General features: G+C 43.7%; 1 long non-coding RNA gene across 1 annotated transcript; it reads left to right on the top strand.

The window, feature by feature from the left end:
- The first annotated feature begins 7,517 nt into the window (after positions 1-7,517).
- On the top strand, positions 7,518-7,899 carry LOC140065824 (uncharacterized). The gene is made up of 3 exons (XR_011848072.1): positions 7,518-7,569; positions 7,651-7,710; positions 7,796-7,899. It is a non-coding gene; the product is annotated as an uncharacterized lncRNA (long non-coding RNA).
- The last annotated feature ends 2,629 nt before the right edge of the window (positions 7,900-10,528 follow it).

Raw genomic sequence — 10,528 nt, 5'->3', positions numbered from 1 at the left:
CATATCAGTGATATGTACAATGTGTGAGGCAAGTACATCCTCATATATACCAGTGATAATATCAGTGATATGTACAGTCTGTGAGGTAACTACCCCTAATATATGTACCGTGTATGAAGACAGCGTATGAGGTAACTACCTCCGCACATATATCAGTGATAATGAGATCTTTACCTTCAGTACAAAGCAGTGATATGAACAATGAGGGACATGTCAGAGTGTGAGGTAAGTGTGAGTCAGCCTTATATCCAGTGTACCAAGCAATAAGCTCACATATCAGCCATGTATGTGGTGTGTGAGGTGACCGGGGGTAGATACGTTGGTAATTACCCTCCATTATACAGCACTCACAAGACTGAAAGAACGCTCCCATAGACATAACAATCTGTCTGCACTCAGTAACACTTTCATGTCCAAATTGAACTAGTAAATAAAGTTAATCAGCCACATAAAGCAGCCATATCTATAGTGTGTGATGTATAGTCTTACACATATCACAGCATCACTGCAGGGTATAAGATAGCTGGGAGCAGACTCCTGAGGAGACATGGCTGAGGAGACATGGCAGCTTCTTACATAACTTTATCCCACATGCACATTACATCAGGTAATGCTGCTCCCCAGAAACATTAACCAGTCATATCCTGTAAGGTCATGTGCTCACACTTAGCACAGTCATAGCTGCCATGTGTAAGGAAGCTGAGCAGATATATGAGGAGACATGGAGACATGATATCCTGTGGTAAAAATCCTCTCATACATGATGTGGAAGCTGAGGATATACTAGTACACGATGTAACAGCAGAGAGATGTAACATGGTAACACTCAGCCTCTAGGGAGAGAAACAATACTCGCCAAAAAACCGTAGCACCTGTGGGCGGAGACACGGGCGTCGAGATGTTGGCCAATGCTATCGGCGGTGGAACCAGGCTGGTCTCCCTGGCAGAAACGGCTCCGGTCGCTCCCACGTTGTCCTCGGCTCCGGTAACCAGTCATCGCCGCGGCATCCGAGGAACCGCCTGATGAAGACGGGGGACGCCACCCGGACGACCTGGAACTCCTCTCCCGATGAGAGGAGCGGGAACACATGCCATTACAATAAAATGCACCGCAGAGCCGCCGCGGCGCCGCCTCCTGCGTGCATCCCGGGAGGGCGAGGAAAAAAGGACCTGCTGCCAGGGGAAGGGGGGGGGGGGTAGTGGCTATGGGACTAGGACCACAGGGGGCTTGGAAAGTACAGGTGGAGGAGCACTAGCCTCCACTCTAAAATGTGCAGCAGCAGGCATCACATAAGGTGCTGAGAGCTCTTGCCTCTCCTCAAGCACCAGATCAGGACTAGGGGGACCCGTGGATGGGGTCTCCTCTAAGGAAGCAGCAGTATTGCAGGTGCGGCCACAATGCTGGCCACGGAGCAGACTAAATGTGCCAGCGGTCGCCACATATGCGCAGACCGCCGGCCAGAAAATTACACTAATGTGGGGGGGAGGCTTAAACAGTCCGGCGGCTGCGCCATACATGTGGACTGACATCAGTGACTGAGGGACAGCAGGGGCAGTGAAGGAGAGAGGAGCTGCAAGAGCCAGCACTCTCCTTCACTTTTTATGCAGGCGCAAAGCACCTCAAGAAGGGTAAGGGGTCGCCCATTAGCAAACCTGGCCACCTAAGGTACCAGAACACAAGCCAGATACCGCTCACCACAACTGCAGACAGCTTGAAGATGGCGCAGGCAAGAGGAAGTGCGAGCCCAGTGCCTGCCCTATAAAGGCTCAGCTATGGGAGGGACTGAGCAGCAGCAGCAGCAGCAGGGAGGAGAAAGGAAGCAAATACCACCCCTATTTAAAGTGCAAACGTCCCATGTAATAAATTGCAACACTTGGACACCCCCAGTCAGTGAGCGCCCTCCTTATACAGTCGGGGGCACCCTTCAGAAGTGTGGTACCTCAGTCAATTAATGAAACCAATGGTATCCCCCCAACGAAAGTAGAGGGAAGAGAGGAACGACTAATTTGTAACAAATATGTAAAAAAATTGGAAATTTTATTAATGACAACTAAAAAATTTTTTATAAGATATAGCAAATACATAATACATAGCACACAGTAGGGTGGGTCACTTTCCTTGCCCATAGATTCTAGAGTTGCTTTGTTATCCTCTATTAGGAGGCTCATAAACAGAGGGAACAGGCTGCTTCCCATTTGGAAGTAAATGATTCATTATCAATATGGAAGGATGGAAACACCTGTACTCTAAGTCCCCTGGGGAATAGTTTGCGTTTGGCATATTTCTCCAGAAACGCCCCATTCCACCAAGCTCTCATCCTTTTGTGCAAAAGATTTTTTAACGTTCTCTGTAGCATGCCCACATTTTCACTTCCTACTGTGTCACCGCCTGGAGCTGTATCATTAAAAACAGGCTGCTTCCCATTTGGAAGTAAATGATTCATTATCAATATGGCAGGATGGAAACACCTGTACTCTAAGTCCCCTGGGGATTAGTTTGCGTTCGGCATATTTCTCCAGAAACGCTCCATTCCAGCAAGCTCTCATCCTTTTGTGCAAAAGATTTTTTAACGTTCTCTGTAGCATGCCCACATTTTCACTACCTACTGTATCATTAAAAACAAGGTTAAAGGAAACCTACCACTTGTAGTGGCAGGTTTCTGATGGAAATACCAGAGCTTATTTTTGTTAGTGTTTTAAACCGTGGTATCGCGGTTTAAAACACTTTTTAAACTTTATAGCCGGCGCAGGGAGGTACACGCTCGGCGCTTAACGTGCGCGCGGCTACATAGGAAGTGAAGGAGAGCCGTGCGCATGGTAAGCGCCGAGCGCGTACCTCCCTGCGCCGGCTATAAAGTTTAGAAAGTGTTTGAAACCGCGATACCGCGGTTTAAAACACTAACAAAAATAAGCTCCGGCACCAGCTCACCCTGAGCTGGTGCCCGGTATTTCCATCAGAAACCTGCCACTACAAGTGGTAGGTTTCCTTTAAGTTTCGTACGCCAGGACAATGCCCTGGACTGGAAGTTCATGGTGCGTACTGATCCTAGGAATTACAGGAGGAACATAATACCGATACGCAAATTCCATTGTGTGTAAGAAAAAAATCTAAGAAATTTCCTAACCTTTCCTCCTGTCCAGCCGTAGACCAATTTGTAAAAGCAGTAACCCAGGAATTTTCCAAGATGAATCAGCAGGTAAGTTACAATAACTTATCAAATATACAATGTCAATGCATCAATAGATTAAAAAATGACAAAACGATTGTCATAAAACAATCAGATAAAGGGGGTAATGTTGTGGTTTGGCCTCGAGAGATGTATGAGGAAGAAGCACATCGACAACTTGGGAATATCGAATGTTGTAACGTATAATCCCCTGACAAAATTTATGAGTGAATTAAACATCATACTTTCACAGGCAGTCAAGAATAAAGTCATCAGTGAAAATCTCTGTGAATGCCTAAAGATGCCGGATCCAATCATTCCAACCCTATACTTACTGCCCAAGGTCCACAAACACCCCAAAGTTCCACCTGGACGTCCCATCATATGCGGGAATGGGAGTTTGACAGAAAATGTGAGTAAATTTGTGGACCACTATTTAAAGAAAATGGTGGAAACGCTACCATTGTATACTCGTGACACAATGGACATACTGCGCAAAATATATGGACTCCACATCGAGAATGACATGTACTTAGTCACCTTCGACGTGGAGTCGCTGTACACATCCATTAGGCATCACGATGGCTTGAGAGCAGTACAACATTTTTTATCTATGGAAAATCTAGCGCAAGAATTCTGCTCATTTATTCTGCAATTACTGGAGTTCATCTTATTCCACAATTTCTTTGTGTTCGATGGGTCCTTCTACCTGCAGCTCCAATGTACGGCTATGGGGGCGTCTTGTGTGCCCTCATACGCCAAGCTTTTCTTGGGGCTGTGGGAGAGGGAGCTACTGGACGGCGATCGGAATGTCGCTATGGATTGGGTCCTGTTTTGGGCCCGGTACATAGATGACATCCTGATCGTCTGGAGGGGCAACTTGACTGAGTTACAATAATTTTTTGATGCCCTGAACAAAAACCCATATAATATAAAATTAACTTACACTGTTGATAAATCTTGCATTTCCTTTCTGGATATCATCATCAGGAAAGACGGCAACGGATTCCTACAAACAAATGTGTATAGGAAGGAAACAGCCGTTAACGCACTACTCCATGTAGAATCTGCTCCACCGAGGAGGATTTTGAAGCCCAGGCAGCCGATTTGAGAGCCAGATTCCTACAACGGGGCTACAGCAACAAATCACTCAAACAAGCATACCAGCGAGCAAAAAGAACCCCGCGCCAAGCACTGTTGGTGCCAAAGCGCAAAAAAACAGCACCTGACCAGGTAAGATTTATTACCAGTTACCATTCCCAATGGCAGGAAATGCGTCGAGTGCTAGAAAGATACTGGCCTATCCTGCAATGTGACCCCATTGTGGAGAAATATATCACACCGCATCCCTCTGTGACAGCTCGGAGAGCTCAACACTTGAGAGACCTACTGGTAAGGAGCCATTACACATCTGGCAGATCCCAAACAATTTTTGGGTCCGACAGACCATCCTGGGGATGCAAACCATGTGGCAAGTGCATTGCATGCCCAAACGTGGAACGGACCAATACCTTTACAGATTCCACGGGTACTAAAATTTATAATATCACCCAAAACATTACATGCAATACAAAGGCAGTAGTCTACTATGATCTATGTATGGTTAACAACTTGTCCCCTAAAAGTACGGATTAGAGAACATATGCGTGACATCAAGGCCGGGGTGGATACAAATGCGATTTTGGAAGGGAAACCAGTAGCATTACACTTTAGAGAAAAACATCACTCCGACCCAAGCTTATTGAAAGTGCGGGGTATTGATAAAATCGAACTGGGAATCAGAGGTGGCCCAATCCAGAAACGCCTAGCACAGTGCGAAACACGATGGATATGGAGCCTAAATACACTTAAACCAAAGGGTCTCAATGAAACTTTAAGTTTCGCCCCCTTCCTCCAGTAATTTTCCACTCCTCTTACTTTACCTTTCTTATGGGCAATTAATATACTCGTTGCCTTCTCTGTGGCATGTCCCATGCTTTCATTCACTGGCGTCATTTATTCACCAGTTTTTAATTAGATGTTACTTGTCTTTATGTCTAACCTTGTTTTATTGTTTCACTTCAGAGATATTGTTATCTGTCCTATATAGGCTTTTTGGCTCTCAGAAAACTGTAAAATAAATATCTTCGTGCTGAAACGGGGCAGTGAGGAATTTTCTTCACATATGTATACTTAATATTGTCAATATGCGACCCGAATAAGTGATTTCATATTTACCAATGGAATTTACAAAAGGAGGCTTACCTACAACGTTTATTCAATCGACTTGAGCGCACCTTTGAGGCTTTCTCTATATCATACATGGTATGCCGTACCAAGCACTATTATATAATTATAATACAATACCTTATACTGTTTTAATTGTATATTAATTACACATTCATTTGAATTGTTGCACATTTTTCCATCACATTCCCTCACCTTCAATCACTTCCTTCTCCCCTTTTTTGCAATGTTATTGCGATCATCTCCACATTATTTGGTCCACATCTCGCAATGTGGTACATATATATTCTTTGTCTATTGTATTATGTAATTAATGCACATCTTGTCAATGATGTCACATATTAACCATGCGATATAGCTTTAATCAGTTTATGTATACAGCACTTTATGTATAGCTCATGCACATATATTTTGCACTTTAATTCATGCAGATAGGAGGCACATTACTGCAGAGATATCAGCGGCTCCAATTTATTGTATTGTTTTTGTCCATAAATTTTATGCATCCACTGTGGTATTAAATGACTTTGTATTCTGCGCAACTGTACCATTATATTGCGAGATACTGTTATCAAGTGTCTCGCGTAGGCGTTTTGAAAAACCTTTCTGATATATTGAACGATCCTCAGGAGCATTATGTGTTTCGCGCAGGCGCTCTACAAGCCCTCCTGGTATATTGAATGATCCTCAGCAGCACAGGAGTGATTTCACATACCGCGGCAGTGCGGGCGCGAGAACTCGCGGTCACGTGACTTGTGCTTGTGGGATCTCGTTACTCCACCACCGTGCATCACTCCACACAGTGATCACGTGCACACCAGCACGTGTTATCATTGGTCGGCCCATTGCTTATTACAGGACCCTACAACGCGATGACGCCACCCCCAGACGAAGGCTCATTTTGAGCCGAAACGCGCGTCGGGGCGGGCAGCCATCCCGGGCAGTGGAACACCCTACTTCTCCCTACTTGGTAAGGACTGTTGCCTCATTTGAGTATTGCTTTATTTGTCAGGCACGGTATTCATTACCAGCAAGCACTTCAGAGGTTTCCTCGGCATTTATAGTTTATCCAGTCCTACATTATTTCATGTTTCACACCACCATGTTCCAATACTGTCTCGGTCTTTGACTGCTATTTTTCTGTGACCCACCCTACTGTGTGCTATGTATTATGTATTTGCTATATTTTATAAAAAAATTTTTTGTTGTCATTAATAAAATTTCCAATTTTTTTACATATTTGTTACAAATTAGTTGTTCCTCTCTTCCCTCTACTTTCGTTGGGGGGATACCATTGTTTAGTTCCTGTGCATCCTGCGTTCCTGTGTGCCAGGCCGTTCCTATGTATCCTGCGTTCCTGCGTGCCAGGCCGTTCCAGTGTATCCTGCATTCCTGTGTGCCAGGCCGTTCCTTGTTATCCTGCGTTCCTGTGTGCCAGGCCGTTCCTGTGTATCCTGCATTCCTGTGTGCCAGGCCGTTCCTGTGTATCCTGCATTCCTGTGTGCCAGGCCATTCCTGCGTATCCTGCGTTCCTGTGTGCCAGGCCGTTCCTGTGTATCCTGCGTTCCTGTGTGCTAGGCCGTTCTTGTGTACCCTGCGTTCCTGTGTGCCAGGCCGGTCCTGTGTATCCTGCGTTCCTGTGTGCCAGGCCATTCCTGTGTATCCTGCGTTCCTGTGTGCCAGGCCGTTCCTGTGTATCCTGCGTTCCTGTGTGCTAGGCCGTTCCTGTGTATCCTGCGTTCCTGTGTGCCAGGCCGTTCCTGTGTATCCTGCGTTCCTGTGTGCCAGTCCGTTCCTGTATTCCTGATCCATGTTCCAGCTCCTGCGATTCCTAGTGTCCTAGTGGGCATTCCTGTGCTATTCTCCTGCCATCACCCCGGGTACAGATTGTCTCCTGCATTACTACCTTGGCAGCCACCACGGGCTAGTCGCACCTGCGGAACGACCTGGTGGTACCCTGCCTGGTGGACCATGTGCCAGGTCCCATGACACAGCTGGCCCCATAGCAGCTGCTATGGCTACTACTACTGTACTTATGCCCCTAATTTGTTCTATATATAATTTTTTTTTTTTTTTTACTCTATATTCATCCTCTTAGGCCCATGAAGTAGATTACTTACTTTATGAAGAAGTTGTGCTTCCAGAGTCTGATGTTGAATTCGAACAAAATCAAGAGGTTAGTCTCTTTACAACTTTACACTCTTTGCTTGTTTTTTTTTAGAAATGGTAAATGAAAAAGATTTATTCTCTACTTTAGGAAAGCTCAGAAGATGAATCAGCAGATGGTGCTACTGCAGCTGTGAGTACCAACCCAGTGGTAAGTATGAGGGTGTTTTTTATTTCTTATGTACATAGCAATACAACTCAAATATATCAACATAATTCTCTATTTTTCTTTCTAGAGTTTCCAAGCCCTATTGCAACGCCTAAGAGAGCCTATTGATGAGGAGAATCGTCTTAACCCATGGTGTTTTCAGGACGACCCTCAGTGGGGTCCTGACGAGGAACGTCCCCAACTAATGGAGGACACAGAGGGCAGGCTACAAAGTAATCGATGGTGCAAATGTGGCAGTTGCAAGAAGATGACAACAGTTGAGGAAAGCATCTGTTGCTGTGAATTTCAGGCAATGGATAGACTATGCCACAATATTACCTGCGTTACTCAGCATCCTGACTTTACCTCAAGGATTTATTCTAGAGATTTTCTTATCGAACTGCTACAGTTCTCCTTACGCCAGTTTGAGCGACAGGAAAATAGGTAAGTAAATCAAGTACATGCTATTTCAAAACATTAGTTGCCCTTTAATTTCTTGTTACTTATTCATAGTTTATATTTATATTTTTTTGAATATTGTACCACATTTATCACAGCTCTTATGCCTGAAAACTGCTGTGATTTATTCTCCCCCAATTACGCTTATGCTGACTTCACTGACTTTTGATCTGCAAATGCAAGAAGCTAGTCGGACAAAAAGGAATCATTGAAGGAAAGTGGGATTGCTAAACATGAGAGATTGGGGGCAATGATTCCAATAGAAATGGAGTCATAAGGAATACAGCATGAAATTCATAGTTTTTATTATTATTAGGATGCTATAGAAGTTGATTTTTTGATCAACAATAAATGTGTATTCTTGTTCATGGGAATATAAGACATTCCCAGATAAGACTTAGTGCCTCTGCAAGCACAAAAATAAATATAAGGCACTGTCTTATTTCTGCGTTAATACGGTAGTAGATAATTTAGGGTTTTAGGTCCAATGAAAGCAATATAAATATTTTCATTAATCTTTCCACAGATTTTTACGTTGGGCCTGTTATGTCAAAGTTACCAATCTGGTTTATGGATTTCTTGGACAGGGAAATAGGATACCTTTATCATCTTGTGAGGTGAATAAAATTACATCCAGACAAATAATTGAACCTGTTTGTAGCTAGGTTAACTCAATTTCTATGCATACCAAAAAATGCCAAAAGGCCAATTTAACCCCTTTTGTGCTAACTAAAATCCTAAAAATTCCCCCTCCCTTGTTGTCTTCCCTTGTCTGTGTGAGAATCAGAGTGAATGGCTGAACAGACACAGCACCCATGTATAGGAAATAGTCTCATAAGGAGATAAAGAGATAAAAATTTCAAGTGGCACGGCCCCTCCTCCTTGATATATTTTAAAACAAAAATACTGAGCCACAATACTAATTTAATGTTCTCTTACAAATATTTTAAACTTAGAAAATAAAAGTTAAATTTTAGTTAGCACAAAAAGGGTTAAATTGTCCTTTTGGCATTTTTTGTGAATAAAATTAGAGATATTTATCCAGACCCCAATGCCACATATACTGGATTTAAATGGTATCCTGATTATGTGTTTGGAGACCTGCCCACCAATTTGAACTTCTAATTGGATTACTGAAAACACTTCAAATTGCGCTATTTTGAACAATGTTGTTATGTATATTATTTGTATTCTTGTGTAAGTTATAAAGTTATTTTGCAAAAGGTACAAAATCGTCGCAGGGGGGTCCGATTCTTCTCAAATGCCCCTTGCACGCCGCGGTCAGCGCGACTGCGGCGTGTCAGGGGTTAACACCCGCGATCGGAGAAATCTCAGATCGCGGGTGTTAGAGGCAGGTGTCGGCTATAATATATAGCTGACACCTGCAGCTTCTGGCGCCGGCTCCGTTGAGGAGCCGGTGCCAGAACATGACGTAATAGTACTGCATTTTGCGGGAACGCACCTCCCGCGATGCAGTACTATTACGTCAAATGTCGGGAAGGGGTTAATATAAAGTACACTCATCACTTCCATGAGGATTTCATTAGAAAATTCATTTGTGGTGGGCTCATAGACGGCTTTCACCACCCAAGTTTTTCTTGCTTTTGAAAATTCAATTCTGTGACGACGTGTATCCAGGAGCTAAGGACATGGTGGCTTGCTTGACCACGGCATGCACTCGATTTACATTATGGTTGTGGTCTAGAGCTGCCAGTTGACTCCTGGCCACCATCCCATCAATGAAGTAATGAATACGTTTTTGACTGTATTTTAAACATACACTGTGGTATATTTCTAGCTCCCCAGTGTGGCAGAATTTGCTTATTTGACGCAAATCTTTCAAAAAAATTCTTGTTAAGGACAATATCTTTCAAATCATCCAAAGCTGGGGAAAGTGGATGAAGCCATTTTGTATTCTGAAAATTTTCAGGGGTTAATGGTGGGTGGAGACAGGCCTGGTATGGCTCCTCTGTTTCCCACTCATAGACATTTTGTACATGATGGATGACTGATTTCCATTTCTGTACAAGTTGGTCCGGATCATCATTACATGAGAGCACCACCACACATGGTTCTTAATGGGCTGTATCCAGTGCGAAAGAATGGCCCCATTTTTTGTCTTGGAGGCATTCAAAATCTTTTTTCCGATGGATTTTGCCATGTGCCACACATCAAATTGATGCATGATCGATCCATATTTTTCCCGCATTAGCTTCCTAATCGAGACATGGCGATCAGTTGCAATTATCTCAATGTTAATTCCGCTTTGCAGCAAAAACTGAAGTGTTCTTTCAAAGGCAATTTTTTCTAATCCCACTGATGACACTGTAGGCACAAGCTGCTCCACTGAAAAAGCAACAAT

Source organism: Engystomops pustulosus, chromosome 6, assembly GCF_040894005.1.
Source record: "Engystomops pustulosus chromosome 6, aEngPut4.maternal, whole genome shotgun sequence".
Classification (NCBI taxonomy): domain Eukaryota; kingdom Metazoa; phylum Chordata; class Amphibia; order Anura; family Leptodactylidae; genus Engystomops; species Engystomops pustulosus.
Note: the sequence above shows the minus strand (reverse complement) of the source record. Positions and strands in the feature narration are given on the sequence as shown.